The following is a 19,160-nucleotide window of genomic DNA, read 5'->3' as shown; positions in this document are numbered from 1 at the left end:
TTCTGTGTTGGAGGGAAGCCATCTAGCTTAATGTTGTTTCTTAGAACTAGCCAGTTTTCTAGTTTCAGCACTCAAATCTGTTTCTTTGAGCTCAGCACTTGTTCAGAACTCCTCATAAACACCAAATAAGCTACAAATTACTTACAGCACTCAGCTTTCCTCACTTGTCTAGAGGAAAATAGTTTTTAGTACTTAATAAATAAGCACCTATCCAGGCATGTCTAAGGGTCAGCTCACAGTGTTTTCTCCTGTCTACCTGATGAAACTGGGCATCTTGGGGCAATGCAGCAATTGCCTCATGTACACAGGCAACCCTGTCCTCCTACCACCCAACACTACAACTTGTGATAGATGCACTTATATAACCAAACTGGAAGCAAAGCTCTCTTCACCCAAGACTGGGCTAGACAGTCAAGAGGAGAAGATAAACACTTGCACCACACTACACTCATCACATAGTCCCTCAAAACCTACACCACCAAAACACACACATAGAAACACAAAACACAAAGCTACATTCACGGAGGCTCTCAATAAAAATCTACCCAAGCAACAGAGACCTCCAAAGTAGAAACGCAAGCAACCTCCACCCCCCCAACACAACCCAAATGACACATAGCCCACAAACTCAGTGTGCCACTCAACCACAGCCCATAAGGCATATCAACGTACCCAACACTCTAGTCATAGGTGACTCTATAGTCAGGTGCACTGATGTTCCACTCCCCAGGCTAAACAAGGAGAAAGTTACTGTCAGATGCCTGTCAGGTGCCAGGATCCACCACATAATGCACGCACTCAGGTCCACAACAAGTACAAATATGACTCTGTCATTGTCCATGTGGGTGTGAATGACCTGAGACGTACCCCCCTGGACTACATGAAAAGAGACATGGAGGAGATGTCCGATCTTGTAGCCCAGGCAGGTATGACCCTAGCCCTGTGTAGCATCTTGCCATCACCCAGAATGATACCACAGTACAAGGACAAAATGATTGACTTCAACAATTGGCTAAGCTTCTGGTGTCATGCTAAGGAGATCCAGTATTTGTCTGCCTGGGATGACATGATCGAAAAACCACAACGCTATGCCAGAGATGGCCTGCACCTGTCACCCTTGGGATTCTGGATACTGGCTAAGGCTCTTGCCACTCCTATAGTGCCTTTTTTAGGCAAGATTCAAATGAAAAATTCACCACCGTAACAGGTACAAGCAAGCAAAATCTGAGGATAATGCTACTTAATGCTAGAAGTCTAAACCTTAAAATGCACTCACTCGAGGCATTCCTTAAAATGGAGAACATCAACATCTGTGCAGTGACAGAGACCTGGTTCAAGGCTCCAGAGAGCACCCCTGCATTATCAGGCTATAATTCATACCACACCTTTCAGCCACCTAACCTGGACCGAAACACTAAAGGTGGAGGCATGTCCATATTCAATAAGAATATCCACACCTCCAGGCTAGTTGCTCAATATAATGCATCCGAGATTATCCAAGTGCAACTAACTGTGGGCAAGATCGCAATCCAAATTGTAGCTTGCTACAGATTCCCCACCATGCCCCAGGATTCCCACTCCTCATTTCTTGATACACTGGAAAATATTAGGGTACAACCTAATAATGGGCGATTTCAACTACCCCACCATTAACTGGGAAAACTACTCATGTATCAACTCTTGTTCTCAACTTTTTCTGGAATTCATAAATTCCAGTGCCTTGGATCAACTTATCCACACCCCAACCAGGGGCAGCAATATCCTAGTCCTGGTCATTACCAACATTCCACACCAGAGGTCAATTTTTCATTGGTCAGATCTGACCACAAGCTAATCACCCTAGACATCCACATCCCACCCCTACCCCCCATTAGGGAAACCACCTTAAAAAATGTGTCCAAAGCCAACTTCACACTTCTTAAGACAGAAGTGGCAAACTTCACAACACCCATGCTGATGGACAATAGAGGTACAACTGCCGAATCCTATACAAATGCACTTTAGAAGGACTTACACGAGTGCATGGATCGTGCAATCCCTAACAGAACCAAGATGCTATCCTCCAAAAAAGGAAGCCAATCTGGTGGTCCTCTGCCATAAACAAACTCTACAACAGAAGAAAGAAACTGTTGCAAAAAAGAGTAAATTCCCATGATTGGAGGAATTCCCTGGTCAGCCTCAGTAAGAAGCTGAGATCCCTCATAAAATCCTCCAAAGCGAGTTACGAAAACAAAATCACCACTGATTCTAAAGACAACCACAAAGCATTCTATAGCTATGTCAAGAATCTCAATGGCAACACTCAGATCTGCTCTGAGTTACAGCACAATGGCACTAAATATACAGAACCAACTGATATTGCCAACATTCTGGCAGATAGGTTCAGTGCTAACTTTACCCCTGTTTCACCCCCTAAAGGGCCCATCTCTGTACCGGAAGAATGCAAAGTTCCTGTAATCACGGCTGCACAGGTAAAAAAACACACTCTCCAAAGCCAAGAACACAGCATCCATGATACCTGACAACATCCCAGGCTGCATTCTACACGAACTACAGAACGAACTGGCACCCCACCTAACTACCATGTTCAATCATAGTCTCACCTCAGACTTTGTGCCCACTGAATGGCACACAGCAACGGTTATCCCACTCCACAAAGGGGGAGCTACCACGGACCCCGGGAACTACCACCCCATTAGCCTGATGAACCTGGTCTGCAAGGCTATGGAACGTATCATCATGGAATTTTTTAAACAATGACATTGGTAATCTCCAAACTCTGGACCCTACCCAGTTCAGGTTTGTAAAAGGCAGATCATGTCTCCTAAACCTGATAGACTTCTTTGAATCAGTCACCAAAGCCGTAGATGAGGATAAGGTGGTTCACACAGCCTATCTAGATCTCGCCAAGGCTTTTGACACCATCCTCCACTCTGGAATTACAGATAAACTCACTAAACTAGGTATAAATCCCTATGTCACAAGATGAGTTGCCAACTGGCCCACTGACAGAACCCACACTGTGAAAGTAGCAGAGTTTAATTCCAACTTCAGACCAGTGACAAGTGGAGTACCACAGGGTTCAGTCCTGGGTCCTCTCCTGTTTGGTATCTACTTCTCTGAAGTATAGGCTAACACAGAAGGTCTTTGGCTAACAAAGTTCACAGATGACTACAAACTAGGAGCCATAATCAAAACTCCTAATGATGTGGACATCCTACAAAAGGACCTTACTGAGACAGATGCCTGGTGTCAAAGCCATGGCCCAAAGCTCAATGCCAAAAAGTGCATTGTCATCCCTTTTGGTAAAAACTCTGTACCCATGAACTACCACATAGGCGGTAATCTACTTAACACCGAAAGTGTGATAAGAAACCTTGGGGGACAGGTGGACAGTAGTCTCTCCTTTGATAATCACATTGCCACAGTAGTCAGGAAATCCTTTTACATGGTACACCTCATCACAAAAGGTTTCTCATCCAGGAAAAAAGAGGTCATTGTTCCCCTCTATTCATCACTCATTAGACCCATTATAGAGTACAACGCCCTTTTTGGTATGTACCTCACAAGACATCTACAACAATTGGAAAGGCTGCAGAAATACCTCAGAAAGAGGATTACTGGCCTCAAACAGATGCCCTACACAGACCATCTCAGAAAACTCCAGCTTTACTCTGTCGCATATCGCCTACTCAGAGACTATCTCTGCCTAACATACAAAGCTATGTCAAACCCAGATCTGTTGGACATGCTCTACTTAAAGAAATCCCAATCCCTCCAAGCTACATGCTCTAGGGACCTAAACCTTGTCACCACAATAAACAGAACATGCTGGAGGGATAGATTCCTGTCCCAGAGACTTCCCATATTCTGGAACAAACTACCTATCTATATCAAACAAAGCTGCTCATTAGCACTCTTTAAGAAAAATCTTGATGATTGGAATGGAGATAGGAAATTCACCCCGGGGATCACTTCTGTGGCTCTGCTTGACAGGGGCACAGGAAAATAATTTTCTTGGGTGGCAAAAGCCAGGGTACCATTTGGCTAGGCTTATATAGGCCCTAGGGCCAATAGCCTAGTACCTACCTATGAACCTAGTGAGAAAGGCCCTCCCCTGTTATGCTAGGTATAACCTGGTTGATTACCCTGAAAGTAAATGTATAGCCAGGGTAGTAGTTATGATGCCTTGCCAGGCCATTCACTTCCTTTCCTTTACTAATGCTGTTTATTTGTTCATAAACTCTGTTTTTTAATTTTCTATCACTTTTCCCAATATAAAAGGCTGGTCACTACTGGCACTGTGCAAGATAGATAACTGATTTGGAATTACAATTAAACCTCCCTTTCACTCTATACCTTTTATTATTAATTTCAAATGTAGATGCAGAAGCCATGTATCTACATACATTACAGGCTGCGCATTTGAACATTCCAGGTGTTCGGACTATCACAGCTCTCGGTGCTTTCAAAAGGACTTTTAAATTTCCACCTCATTTGTAAATTATCCCTGGTTTTTCACCCACTTTCCTACCTACTTCGATGTCAGTAGTAAGTAACCTCCAGTATTGTTTTAAGATGTCCCTAATACTATTGGCATTCATAGTGAAAGGTGTTATAAAACTAATCAAATGTGTGTCTCTAGTCCTAACTGTAACCTGGGTAACGTTATTGGTGTAAATTCCACTTATACAAGGTTTATTTGCTTCTTCCTCATACACAAGGTTCCCTAAAATTGGTTTATACGTTCCTTCCATTCTTTTGTGTTGGACTTCATCAATTAATTCCTTAATTAACATTTCGGGGTAGCCGCTTTTCAAAAACATGCTTCAATAATGTACATTCCTCAATAAAGATATTGTCTTCTGATGTCATTCTTGCTGCACGTACCAGCTCTCCCTTCACTACCGATTTCTTTTGGTGGAAGGGGTGAGAGCTGGCAAAGTGCAGCAAAGAGTTTGAATATGTCTCCTTACGAAATATTCTTGCAGAGTATCTCTCCTTTGTGGTATCTTTAAATATGTAAGCATCTAAATAAGGAATTTGTTCCTCATTGAACGAAGTCGTAAATTTCAAAAAACTAGTAGTATTGTTCAAATATGAGACAATATCATAGGCTTTTGTTTCATCCCCTTTTAGTAAAATAAAGATGTAACCTTGTATAATAGCAAAAGGAGGACATAAGTTCCACATTCTCAAAGACATACTGGGCTTCCCACTGTGCCATCACCAAGTTGGCATAGCTGGCTCCACAAGGTGAGCCCATTACAATGCCAACTTGCTGTAAAAAAAATCTCATTATCAAACATAACAAAATTATTAGACAAAATGATGTCCAATAATTCCTCTATGACTCTAATTTCCAAATCTGGAGCTTTGTGGTATCTCATCCTGTCCACTATCCATTCGATTCCTGTATCATGTGGAATTGAAAAGTAAAGATCTGTTACATCAACAGTCAAAAAGTTAAAGTCTTTGTTAAAATGAATCTTGTTCATGTCAGCTAGGAAGGCCCAGGAGTCTCTACATATTTGTTTCTCCTTAACCACATATTTTTTCAAAATGTTATCCACAAACTTTGCAGAGGCGTAATTGATGGATGACTTAGAGTCCACTAACGCCCTGATAGTTGGATTGAGGACACTCTTGTGGATTATAGGGTCACCAAACAGGGAGGGTATCCTAGGAGCCAAGCTTGTTAAGTAATTTAAGGTTTGTGCGTCAATTAGTCCCTCTATAAACAAGTCATCTAAGAATGATCTAATGTTCCTGTAAGCCACATTCATTTAATTTAAGTTTACTTTATTATAAATGTCACTATTTAGTACTTTCCTCATCCTGTCCTTATAGTCTGTTACCTCACTCACTACCAATCCTCCTCCCTTGTCTGGTTTTAGTACTCATATAAGGAGTGTTCTTAAGTCTTTTAAGGCTTCCATTTCTATTGTACTAACGTTACCATTCTTCTATTCACTACTTGTTTACTAAGTTTCCCAAGTTCAAACTCACATAAGTTCTCATACACAGAAAGTAAGGGATAAATATTAGGATTAAAGGTGCTAGCAACTCTTAAATCATCACATTCTATTTGATTGTTACCCATTATTAATGCCTAGTTTAATTTTCATATAAACATCTTTAAAACTAACAAAGTGTTAGGCAAATTAAAACAGGAATCAGGTATGAATGTGAAACCCTTAGAAAATAACTCAATAAGCATAGGGTTCACTTCATAATTTGTGTACTTATAGATTTTAAAGTCGCCACTAGTGTTAGATAAAATCTTGCAAGTACCATATTGTTCATTAACAGTCTCCATAGATGCTTGCATTACCTCTTCCTCTTCATTGCATTGGTCGACACATTCTTGTAAGCTGTCCTGGTATTGTAATGTCGCTGATGATTTTGACCCTGTTCTTGAAAAAATCCTGTTGTTCGTTATCTTGAGCATGTAAATCCACACAATTGGTATGTGTACTGGTCCTTCTTTCGTTTATTCGGTTTCCCATAGAGTTCTCCATTGCTTCTGTATTGTAATCACCATTTTGTTGGGCGGGTGACGTCATTCCGTTTGCATTCATCCTCAAATGGGCATCCTGATTGGTTGCAAGATTTGATTGCTGGCCAGTAGAGTTTTTACTGTGTACCAAAGGGGGTTTAGGATAATGAACTCCTTTTTTGTAGTCTGCCAAGTCGCGGTTAAGTTTTTTAATTTTTGTAGCCACATTTCGGTTCATTTGTTGGTCAATAGAACTAAATATACATTTGTAATCATGCTGATACCTCATAAAATCCCCATGTTTCTGCACTTCTTCATCCAATTTTGCTGTTTCAGTTGCCAAGTCATTTATAATAAGCTGGTAGTGTTTTGACATTAGGGCAATCAGTTCCAAGCCTTGTTTGCTAACTAACTGGACCAGTTCATTATGAAACACTGACACCACTTCAAGGCTGTTAGGATATTGCCAAAAGCGGAGCCCCTTATATACAATACCTCCTTTTGTACACTCATTAAAATAATTAATTTCCAGTTCGAGTTTTTTAATTTTGATTAGTTTGATATCCAATTCAGTCAGTTTCATGGTTAGTGATGTTGGTGCTAAGTTTGCTCCTACCAGTTGTCCCTGTAGTGCCTCATTTACAGTTCAAGTAAGGCTGGGTACTTCTTTTATCCAGCAGAAAATATTCAGGACCCCAATAAGACCTGATGGAGTTCTTAATGCTGACATATTGTTAAACCCAACTTCAAGTTCAGTTGGAGTATTATGATGTCTCTCATTCACAGCACTAGTAAGGTTATTCGATAGACCTGCTGAACAAGTAGGATGTAGCACTTCTGCTCCCAACGGACATGTTAGAAGGTTGTTAGATAGTCGGACATTCTGTAAGTTCTGTGAACTAAGAATGTTCACTCTTCCTGCCAGGTTTTCTAGTCGCTCATTCATAACTTGCAGTAAAGCTGTTAAATTACCTGTATTTTGTGAGTTCGTCAGGCATGTCTCCAAAGCTTGAGACAGTAAATCTGCAGATGAATCAAGTATACCTCCAGTGGCCATCCAAACACAACTCCACACAAGACACCAAGAGAAACAAACTTAGAAAAAGGCACTGCGAGGCAACTTATTCCACCGCACAAAATTTAATCAAGACAAAAAAAAAATTAAAGTCTTTAGAGATGACTAAATTAGCACTATAATATTAAATGTTTACTTGCACAATACTTTTTATGTATATGTATAGTTTCCAATTTTGGTACAGTAGAACTTAGAAATGCATATTTTAAGAAGCTGTTTTTATTATTTATTGCATTGAGGATGGGGAAGCTTGTCATGGGAAAGTGTATGACACTAATAGGAATTATAATTGTTTCTGTATTTACGATAGCAATTAATTATTTATTTATTAGTTATTTATTTATATATTTATTTAATACATTGAACACAGTTTTAACAATTTTTAATAGGACATGTTATGCACATAGAGTATAATTTACCATTTGCTGTTTATTAATCTGTCATAACTGAAAAACATAGGTTTTAGTACGTTTAGATCAGTAGTTTTATTGTGGTATATTTAATGAATTTTAACATGTAACCTTTTGGAATGAAACTAATGAGGGCTGGTGGATTGGTTAATTAATGCTGGTGCAATTAATTGTTTGTATTTAAAAGGTACGTTTTAGTTTTGAAACTCATCTGAAGAAGTCCGGTCATCGAACCGGACGGAAAGCACTTCACTTTACTTGTTTGTCTTGATTAAATTTTGTGCGGTGGAATAAGTTGCCTCTCCGTGCCATTTTCTAAGTTTATACCCAGTCTTAACAATTTTCAAGCACCCCTCCTAAATGCTGATCTGTTCTTGTCAATTTTCATTTTATCCTCAACATATGGGGTTTGGTTCCACAGCCAGAAAAATAGAACAAATAGAAATTGTAATATATCTTCCTTTAATAGACAGCAAATTTATTTTGTTTGTACTTACACAATATTTAGTGAGAAACTGATAGATCTGGTCAAATTTTATTGGAGTTTTTGTTACAGCATCATGATTTTTCTACTATTTTATGTCCTTTATCTTATATATCTTATAAAAGAGGCATGAATTTAAACAATATGTTAGTGCATAGCAATTTTCAGGTACCAAATAAGTACTCCTATAGGACCCTTGCTACCTTAGCTACCTTCCCCTGTAGGGGCTGTTTGAGTTGTATATATGTTCAGAAATGTTAGGTTTATACCTACTGATAGATATAGCTGCAATACAGAAGGAGTGATATACGTACTTAAATGCCCATGTGTCTTATTTTATGTAGGGGAACTAAGAGAGCATTTAAACCTAGACTACAGGAATATGCAAGAGATATTAAAAAACTTAATTGTGACAGTCCAGTTTCTCTGCATTTTAAGTTAAGTCATGGAGGTGATAGTTCGGGTTTGCAAGCTAGCATTCTGGAGCAAATATACTAAAAATATTGTGATGATATAGTACTTAAAATAAGCTGCTCTATAAAGAGTCTACTTTTATCTATTTTTATTTTAAAGAATGGCACTTTAATTTCTAGGGGTCTTAACACTGGTGGCATCATGTGTGTGTGCGTGTGTGTGTGCGTGTGTGTGTGTGTGTGTGTGTGTGTGTGTGTGTGTGTGTGTGTATATGTATGTATGTATGTATGTATATACTTTATGTTGAATGCCATACCCTTTACCATGTAAATAGTACTGTATTATGTATACTGTATTGCTGTGCTAAACTCTGTCCTCACTTTCTGTAAAATTAAGTTCTTTGATGAAAATCTTCCTGAATAATGTATTGAAATATTTTTTGAGTTTTTGCTGTCCTGTTTTATTAGCTTAATGTGGAGCTTATCTCCCCGGGCCTCTACTGAAAGTGGACATATATCCAGTTGGGCTAGCCCGGTCAACAAATGTAAAATAAATAAATAAACAATTTCATAATCGCAAATTTGAATATCTCAAATTCGCGGTTATGGACTTACACTATGTTGTTTCCGGGTTTGTGTGTTGATGGTGCACGGTGCCATGTGTGGATCTAGGTGTTATGTCAGGTAAGTGAGTGTTTTGTAAGGGTTTTGAGTGGGAGGTATAGTGGATGTGAGTGTGCCGATTTGTTTGATGTGTGTCTGAGGGACTGGAGAATGTGCATGTGTGAGTTGCTTTTGTTTCTTGTATGTGCGATCTTGGAGTTAGTATATATAAGTAGGGGGGGGTGGGGGTGCATGGTGGCTTGCCCCCTGTGTATGTGTGTATGAGTTGTGTATGTGTGTAGTTTTGTATTTTAAATTGTGATGTGGGTGTTTTGGTGTATGTTTGGTGTGGTGTATGTGGTTTGTTTGGGTTTTTGAATTTCGCAGTTTATGGGCTCGGGGTTTTGTAGATTTGGTGTTTTGTGGATTCGGTTTCATGGTCTCAAGATACTGAAATTCGATGTTTCAGTATTTCGAATGATGAAGTGAATCTATATATAAGTTTATGATCCTTGAAGGCTATACAGCCATGGCGTTAAGAGTTTTATGTGTGTTCTTCTTTGAATTGTATAAAACCTGAAACAGCAGCCTTATGGTGCTTTTTTAATCCTTATTGCACCTTATTAGCCTTGACAAATATGGTTCTGCATTCTCTGGTCTTATCTGATTCAACAGCCTTGGATTCTGGTCTCAGTTCCAGATCTTCTATCTCATCCATTGGGATTACTCTATCCAAACATTATAAACCTCAAGCTGACAGCTTGGTTTCTCCAGTTCCATTAATAGCCAGGCATACCTCTCTCTCCTTCCTGGTATGTCATATACTGTTAGCCTCTCATAAGCCAGCTACCTGTAAACTCTATGCTAGTGAATGGAGAAGGTTTATGTTTTGGAGTGTGACAAACAATACTGATCCCCTATCAACTCCCATTGATAAAATCCTAGACTTTTTAGCTACACTTTTCAAGGCAGGTGCTTCCCATTCTGCCATCAAAGTTTAATTAGCAGCTATTTCTAATTTCCATAAGGATTTTAAAGACTACTCCCTGGCTTCTCATAAGCTTTGTAAAACCTTCTTAAAAGGAACGCTGTTGCTAAAACCACCTTACAAAGATCCTACTCCACCTTGGGATCTGAACTTAGTGATGTGAGAGTGTTCGATCTCGCCGTTTGTTCTTACACCTGGGTTCGGAGCCGATCCTCGGCTCCGTGTTGGCCGCTTTGCAAGCTCTGCATCGAGAAGAAGCTCGAGACCAACCTAACTCCCACAATCCCCCTCTGCCTTTACCTCAGATCTAGTTTGCCGCTGCAGCGTTCGCATCAGTTTGATGAGCTCGAGCAACCTTAAGCTAAGATTTATATTTTTCTTATATTTCTTAAGAATTTCTTTCTTCTAAAATATTATCTAAGTGACTGTGTGTGTGTGTTTATAGTGTTTCGAGGAATTCTCGGTTCCATATAAAGTTCTTTAAACTTTATTAGAGTTTTCCCTCGGGGCCTAACCCCACCCTTTTACTGGATTGACTACTGGATTGACTTTTTTACTGGATTTGACTAAAGTTTCTGGATTAGACATAACTACTGGACTTGACATTTTACTAACTTTTCCTTTGTTAGCTATAACTAAAATGTCTGAGAAAGCTAAGTCTGGCTTTAAACGTTGCCAATGTGGGCAAAAGATGTCAGTGACTGATAATCATAGTTCCTGCGTCTACTGTCTTGGCCCTCTCCATCTGCAAGAAGACTGTTCAATTTGTCATTCTTTCAGTGGAAGGGTCATGACAGATAGGCGCAGGAAACTTATGGATAGGGGTCTTTTAAAACCTACCTTTCAAGAGGCTCTGGATGCATCAGACCAGGCATCCAAATCCTCGAAAGAATCGAAGACGTCGGAGCCCAGGTCATCGGCTCCGAGCTCTTCAGTTAAAGTTCGATCACCGGTTCCACAGACTTCGGGGCCGAGTGTTGAACTATTGTCAGTTTCCGAGCCTCGAGTCTTGGAACCGGTGACGGAGCTCCCTCCCCCAACACTGTTGAGGTCGGCTCCATCTTCGATTCCTTCGACACGCTCTTCCAGACCCCTCTCCGACACCGATGTAGACCGCGTGGTGCAGAAATTAATGGAGAATACGGCCTTATCCAAGCTCATCTCTGTCTCCTCCCAGTTGGTGTCGAGACTCGAAGGCCTTCCCTTATCTCCATCTGTTCCTCCTCCGAAACCTATCCAGTCTTTGGAGCCGGAAGAGGCTGATCTGCTGATTGTGGAGCCCTCGGTGCCAGAACCGTCTTTCTCTCGGTCGGCTCCGTTCACCTCGACTCCGTCGGATCCGGTACCGGAGTCTCGGAGCCGAAGATCCATCCTTGGTTCCGGGACTGAGAGTCGGACCGATGTTTCGGTTCCGACGCTCCCTCTCGGGGCCTCGGCTCGGATCGACTCGGCTCCGTCCTCGGGGTCGATGCCTGTCTCGGGGATTCTTCCCATTTCCTCAGAACCGGGAGATACCTCGACTCGGGACCCGGGGGCCTTCGACCTCATGAGGAAGGTGTTGTCTACCCAGACAACCACATCAGCAGAAACCGCTTCTCCTCCCCATAAAGGACCGTTATCCTCCTCTGCACCCACGGCTACATCTAAGCGTCGAGCACCTGTGTCTCAGCCACCCCTGGAGGGTGCCCCCTCTTCCTCGGAGGCTTCTTCGGATGCTCCCACCGAAGAAGTTCCGAGGAAAAGATTGTGTAAGAGGAGACACTTAGATTCCCCACAAGAATCATTGACATCGGACACTGACTTAGATGAGTCAGAAGGGTCCCCAAAGTCACCCTCAGAGGATGTCTCTTTTTCTGACATTCTGGAGATCCTAAAGCAGAGAGGTGATTGGCAAGCCCTCCCCCCTTCTGAAGATGAGTCAGTTTTGCTGAAGGCATTCGGTGCTCGGCCTTCCTCCTCCTGGGTCACTCCGCCCTTCGATGAGTTGATGGAGCTGATTGCTCGAAGGGCGTGGGAGACGCCTGACACGGTGGAGCCAGTCCCTAGAAAGCCTAACAAATATATTACTGCCCCTCAGGATAAGGCTTATCTGACAAAGGGAGTGCCAGTGGACGCTATGGTGGTGCCAGCGGCCACGAAAAAGGAGATGTCTGAATCTTCCTCATCTGTCCATCTGCCTAACAGAGATTCTAGGACTATGGACAGGTATGGGAAGCGCATTTTTAGTTCAGTGGCTTTTTCTATGCGATCCCTGAACTATTTGACCCACTTCACACTGCTACAGAGGGATCTAATCAAAGAGTTGGGAGATACCCTCCAGGGTACTACAGATGCTGCTATTTCAGAAAAAGTTACGGCACATCTCAATACCCTTACATCCATTGTAAACTCGTCCATGAGGCTGATCTCATACGCAGCCGAAGGATCGAGTAGGGCAGCAGCTTCAGCGATTGCTCTTCGTAGACAATCCTGGATGCGCTTATGTTCATTTGCGGAAGCCTTCAAGTCTTCCTTTACTAACGCCCCATTTGATGGTGCCACTCTCTTTGGCCCCAAAGTAAAGGAGACCCTTACCCGGTGTGAGCAGGAGGGAAAGACTCTGTCTGCTGTCGGAGTCCGTTTTTCCACCCCATCCAGACCGTACCCCAAAGGGCAACGCGGTGGAAAAATGTGGTTTTGAAAACCCCAAGGATCTTTCCCAGGCACACAGGGTGATGCCCCCTCTAGAGGCAGAGGAGGGGGTAGAGGTGGAAGACGCCACCCTGGCGGCAGAGGGGGTCCGCAAAACCAAGGTGACAGGGATACACCCCCTGGAAAACCTTTCCAGCACTCCTGAGAGGAGGCCCGACTGTCCTGCTCTGGAGGCAGTCGGGGGTCGCTTAGCTTTATACCCTCAGGCCTGGCAAAATCTTACATCAGACAACTGGGTAAAAAGCGTTGTTACCAGAGGCTACAGAATACCCTTCCTATTGCCCGCAATTCCGAAGAGAAGACTCCCAGATGTGCCGCCCCATCTGCGAGACCCTGCAGCTATAGAAATTTCAAAGCTGCTAGAAAAAGAGTCATCCAACCAGTCCCAGCGGACCAAAGAGGATTCGGAACTTACTCAAGGTTCTTTTTAGTTCCAAAGAAGACAGGGGACTGGAGGCCGATTCTGGACCTAAGCAACCTCAATACCTTCGTCAAGAAAGAAAAGTTCCGAATGGTCACGCTTCAATCGATCCTTCCATTTTTACAGAAGGATGACTGGATGTGCTCAATAGATCTGAAGGACGCATACTACCACATCAAAATGGCCAGGGCATCCAGGGATCACTTGCGCTTCCGGCTGGGAGCCAGCCACTTTCAGTTTCGAGCCCTGCCCTTTGGTCTGACCTCAGCCCCCAGGGTTTTCACCAAATGCATGGCAGTGGTGGCGTCTCACCTGAGACGCCTGGGATTCCAGGTGTTTCCGTATCTGGACGACTGGCTCCTTTCTGCCACCGCCCAGCGTCAACTGATTCAGGCCAGGGATTACACACTACAGCTTTGTGTTCATCTCGGAATTTCCGTAAATTTCGAAAAATCTTCACTACAGCCATCACAGCATATCTCATTCATAGGAGCAGAATTGGATACGCATCATTTAATTCTAAGACTTCCTCCAGAAAGGATAGCCTCACTACAAAGCCACATATCTCTTCTTCTGTCATCCAGAAAATCCCCAGCAAAACTGGTTCTGAAGGTTTTGGGTCTCATGGCAGCTTCTCTCATTGCGATACCATTGTGAAGACTGCACATGAGAGTTCTACAATGGCTACTGTTTGCACAATGGTCGTTCCAACAGCTACCTCTGACACACAAAATTCTGATCACAAACACATGCAAATCACACCTAGCCTGGTGGCTCCAGACTTGCAACCTTTCCAGCGGAAGACCATTTGTGCTACCCACGCCGACAGCTACGGTGACCACGGACGCTTCCCTGATAGGGTGGGGGGGCATCTTTCAGGGACAGACAGTCCAAGGCGAATGGACCAATTTAGAGTACAATCTGCACATCAATGTTCTAGAGTTGAGGGCAGTGTTTCTAGCGTTGCAACACTTTGCTCCCCTTCTTCCTCTAGGGACTATTGCAGTTCAGACGGACAACATGTCCGTAGTCTGGTACATAAACAAACAAGGGGGAACCAAGTCTTATCAGCTATGCAGAGAGGCCATGAGAATCTGGCAATGGGCGGAGTCCACAGGTCGCTTTCTGATTGCAATGCACATCCCGGGGTCATCCAACGTCATAGCCGACAGGTTGAGCAGAGCTATCCTGTTGCCTCACGAGTGGTCCCTCAAACAGTCAGTTGCGAAGAAGATTTTTCGCAAGTGGGGCCAGCCTTCCTGCGATCTTTTTGCGTCTCCAATGAACGCCAAATGCAGGAGCTACTTTGCCCTATTACCCTCCAGGGAAGTCCCCAGGGACGCTGGTTCACGATTGGCCCCGGGTCTCCTGTACGCTTTTCCTCCCTTTCCCCTGATTGCAAAGTTTCTGCAGAAAGCCAACAACCTGCAAAGGACGATTATCCTCATTGCCCCATTCTGGCCTCGTCAAATCTGGTTTCCCTTTCTTCTGGCACACCGCATTCGGGGACCCTGGATCCTGGACCCGGAGCCAGATCTACTGACCCACTCGTCAGGGCTCCCCACCCCTCGCTTCTGTCACTCCAACTAGCAGCTTGGCTGCTCCGCTTCCCTACTTAGCCAGGTCTGATCTTCTTTCACCTGCAGTTCAGAATATACTAGTGGCTTCTCATAAAGCTTCCACTACAAAGACCTACACTAGTAAATGGAAGTGCTTTGTTTTCTGGGCAAATACACAGCATTTGGACCCTGTTATAGCTCCTTTAAACAAGATCTTGGAGTTTTTAACCGAATTGTTCCACCAAGGAGCTTCTCCTGCCATTTTAAGAGTGCAATTGGCTGCCATTTCCAACTTTCATGTGGAAGAATGTGGGGCACCTATTATGGCTCACAGACTTTGTAAGGCCTTTTTAAAAGGATCTTTCCATATTAGACCACCAGTTAGAACTCCTACATCTCCTTGGAATCTGAACCTTTTATTATCTAAATTGATGTTACCTCCGTTTGAACCAGCCTCCTCTTGTCCATTGAAGTATTTGTCATGGAAGACCCTCTTTTTGGTGGCCATTACATCGGCTAGGCGGGTGTCAGAGCTTCAGGCTCTTTCTATTAAACACCCTTATCTGATCTTTCACTCTGACAGAGTATCTCTTCGCACTAATCCGTCCTTTCTCCCCAAAGTTTGCTCTATTAATAACATTAATCAATCCATTGAACTCCCTACCTTTTTCAAAAATCACTCCAATAAGTTGGAGTATATGTTACACAAATTGGATGTTCATAGACAACTTAGATTTTACCTGGATAGAACAAAGGATCACAGGAAATCAGATCAACTTTTTGTAGCCTTTGCAGACAGCAGGAAAGGTGTAGCAGTGACTAAACGAACCCTTTCCAAATGGCTAACTGATTGCATTATATTTGTTTATGCTACTTCGGAACAAACTTTACCTGTCAAACCCAAGGGGCACTCTACAAGATCAGTATCTACATCCCTGGCTCATGCAGCTCGCTTACCATTAGACACTATTTGTGCAGCTGCCACTTGGTCTAAACCACATACATTCATTTCTCATTACAAGGTAGACAGGGTTTCTAGGGACAGGGCAACCTTTGGTTCCACTGTGCTCAAGAACGTTCTCCCGTGAGTTCCTCAGGAACACGGAGCTAGGGACGCTACCCAGGTGTAAGAACAAATGGCGAGATCGAACACTCTCACATTTAGAAGTTATGTCCTTACCATAACGTTCCATGTGGAGTGTTCATCTCGCCTTTGTTCTTACATTCCCACCCTCCCACCCTCAGGAAGAATGTACAGTTTGGTGCCTGGTTTGGTTATTCTGCTTCTGCATTTCGCAGTTGTTGTGTATATATGTATATATATGTATATATATATGTATAAGTGTTCTTGCAGTTATGTTGTTTTGGCAGGAATGTGTTTCTCTCTCTGACTTCTGGTTTGCTTGCAAACTAGATCTGAGGTAAAGGCAGAGGGGGATTGTGGGAGTTAGGTTGGTCTCGAGCTTCTTCTCGATGCAGAGCTTGCAAAGCGGCTGACACAGAGCCGAGGATCGGCTCCGAACCCAGGTGTAAAAACAAAGGCGAGATGAACACTCCACATGGAACGTTATGGTAAGGACATAACTTCTAATTACAAACCATTGCTCAATCTCCTTTTGAAACATCAGCTGAATGTGCTCTAAAGTTTTTATCCTGGAAAACCATATTCTTAGTGGCAATAACATCTGCTAGAAGGATTTCAGAAATACAAGCCTTATCATGTAGACCCGCTTATCTGATTTTCCACAAAGGTAGATTTTCACTATGAACCAAGCCTTCCTTTTTGCCTAAGGCAGTGTCAGAAACCAGTATCAATCAGACTATTAATTAACCAGTATTTTTTTCCAGATTTGCTAACAAAGGTGAATACTGCTTACATTTATTTGATGTTCACAGACAACTATGCTTTTGTTTACACAGAAATGAGAATATAAGACAATTCGACCAACTAATTATGTAATTTTTACCTTCAAGACTTGGCCAACCAGCGAGCAAAGTGACACTAGACAGTTGTCTCAAAGATTGCATTTCTTGTAGCTATAATAAAAAGAAAATTAATTTGCCTAGGCTTCTAAAGGCTTGTTCTACAAGAGCCGTAGCTACTTCAGCAGTTTTTAAATCTAGAGTTTCTATGGATAACATTTGTGCATCAGCAACTTGGGCTTCTCCTCATACCTTTATTCCTCATTACACATTGCATTTGGTCTCCAGGGGAAGAGTGTGATTTGGTTCTGTGGAGCTCAGAAATATCCTTCCTTAAGTCCACCCAAGGCCTAAGGTAGCTGGGGACTCCGTCCCATATGTCGAGGATAAAATAAAAAGTAACAACATCAGATAAAGAAGTTATGTACTCACCATAACGTTCCATCTGTGTTGTTTATTTTAATTTATCCTTGAATCCTCTCCCTCCTTCCCCCTGCCATTAAAGTTTTTTGTGGCTTGGATAATAGACATATGTCACTTCTGTTATTACTACATGATTCCAGATATGGACTCTATGAAAGCTTTTGGGTGTCTGTCACTCTGTCTGTCTTTCTGCAAACTTGATCTGAGGTAACAAGGAGAGGAGCATTGTGGGTAAGGTTTAAGCTCAAAAGTTTTTTGGTTTCCGTGAGCTGTAGTAACAATTGAGTTGGTTTCGAGCATATGTCAAGGATAAATTAAAATGGACAACACAGCTGGAATGCTATGGTGAGTACATAACTTCTTTTTATGATCGGTTCTCATGCTGAGCACTAAGACCTTCTAGTACCTGCTAGCAAATGATATCAGTAGAATTTAAAACAGCTTTGTTGCCTGCTGTCTGTCTATACCTGGCTTTTTCTCAGAATATTTCCCTGGTATAAGATGTGTGTAGCTATCAGTTTGACAGTGCTCACTAAATGATTTACAACTTTTCTTCTCTAACTAGTAGGTCATGGAGCAGATAAAGCTCAAAGAATTATCGTTAGGTCTCTGATCCTAAAATACTATTATGTGTTCTCAACATAAATGCCAGGGTTCACCTCTCAAGCTTCACTTTTGAGGTAAATCTTTTGGCATGCATATCATGAACACATAATGATATTGTTACAAATGGAGACCAAATCATAATCCTCTATATTATGCTTTTAAAAAGAAAGTTGGTAATGATTTTGTGTGCATGGTTGAAGTAAAGCCATCTAACTACTATTTGAGAGGATTTTCTTCTGCTGGTGGCTAAAGTAACTTAATAGTTCTTGTTATATGAGAAATATTTATTTTTGTTGTTTCACGATTAATCTGTTTGGATCTAATAAGAGATCTTGGACTTTTTGGAGTACTACAGTTGTATCCAATACGGCATTAGTAATTTCTGCATTTCTTGCCACCATTTTTTATGCATGTACAGTTCCATCAATGATGTAGCCATACCCCAAGTACATCACAGTTATGCCAGCATTCTAGATCCTTTATTAAATATCTTTGTGTTCTATAAAAATATCAGTAAGCCATCACTTATTAAATATATATTTTATGTACTACAAAAATATCAGTATGCCAAGATGGTCTGGTTTCTTGGTGACCTGATTTTTTTATATCCAATCAACTTATCTTCCATTATATATGTATTAAAATGTGCTCTGTTTGTTTGTTTGATTATTTATTTATTTATTTTTGTGTAATTACTTGGATGGTCTGACTGGACCATGGAACACCCCTTTTCAGTGGAGGCCTAGGGAAAATACTTCCACAAATTTCCCCAAGCTAAAAACAAAAAGAAAGTGCAGATGATACAGAAAAATATTATGTAATACAACATGACAAAATTAAGACTTAGCACAATCAGGAGAACGGAGAAAAAAATATTTACAGAGCAGTGTAAAATACTTAGTGTGTAGAGAGAAGGCGGGGTATGGAAGGGAATATTAATGAGAGTGGGAAAATTATAATTAGGAGAGCATGGAGGCATTATTAAAGGGAAAACTGTTGGAGCAGTTTGCAGAGTGATTTAGTGTAAGTGGAAAGGTTAACAGTTTGGAGTTGGAAGAAAGATAA

At 41.9% G+C, this 19,160-nt stretch overlaps 1 protein-coding gene across 1 annotated transcript in view; it reads left to right on the top strand.

The window, feature by feature from the left end:
- The window catches only part of CCDC146 (coiled-coil domain containing 146), a 4,019,163-nt gene that overhangs the window by 3,765,275 nt on the left and 234,728 nt on the right, over positions 1–19,160 (top strand). The gene's annotated exons all lie outside the window — the stretch shown is intronic.

Source organism: Protopterus annectens, chromosome 11.part0 (genome assembly GCF_019279795.1).
Source record: "Protopterus annectens isolate FY-2018-M chromosome 11.part0, PAN1.0, whole genome shotgun sequence".
Lineage (NCBI taxonomy): Eukaryota > Metazoa > Chordata > Ceratodontiformes > Protopteridae > Protopterus > Protopterus annectens.
This window is presented reverse-complemented; position numbering and strand designations above follow the sequence as displayed.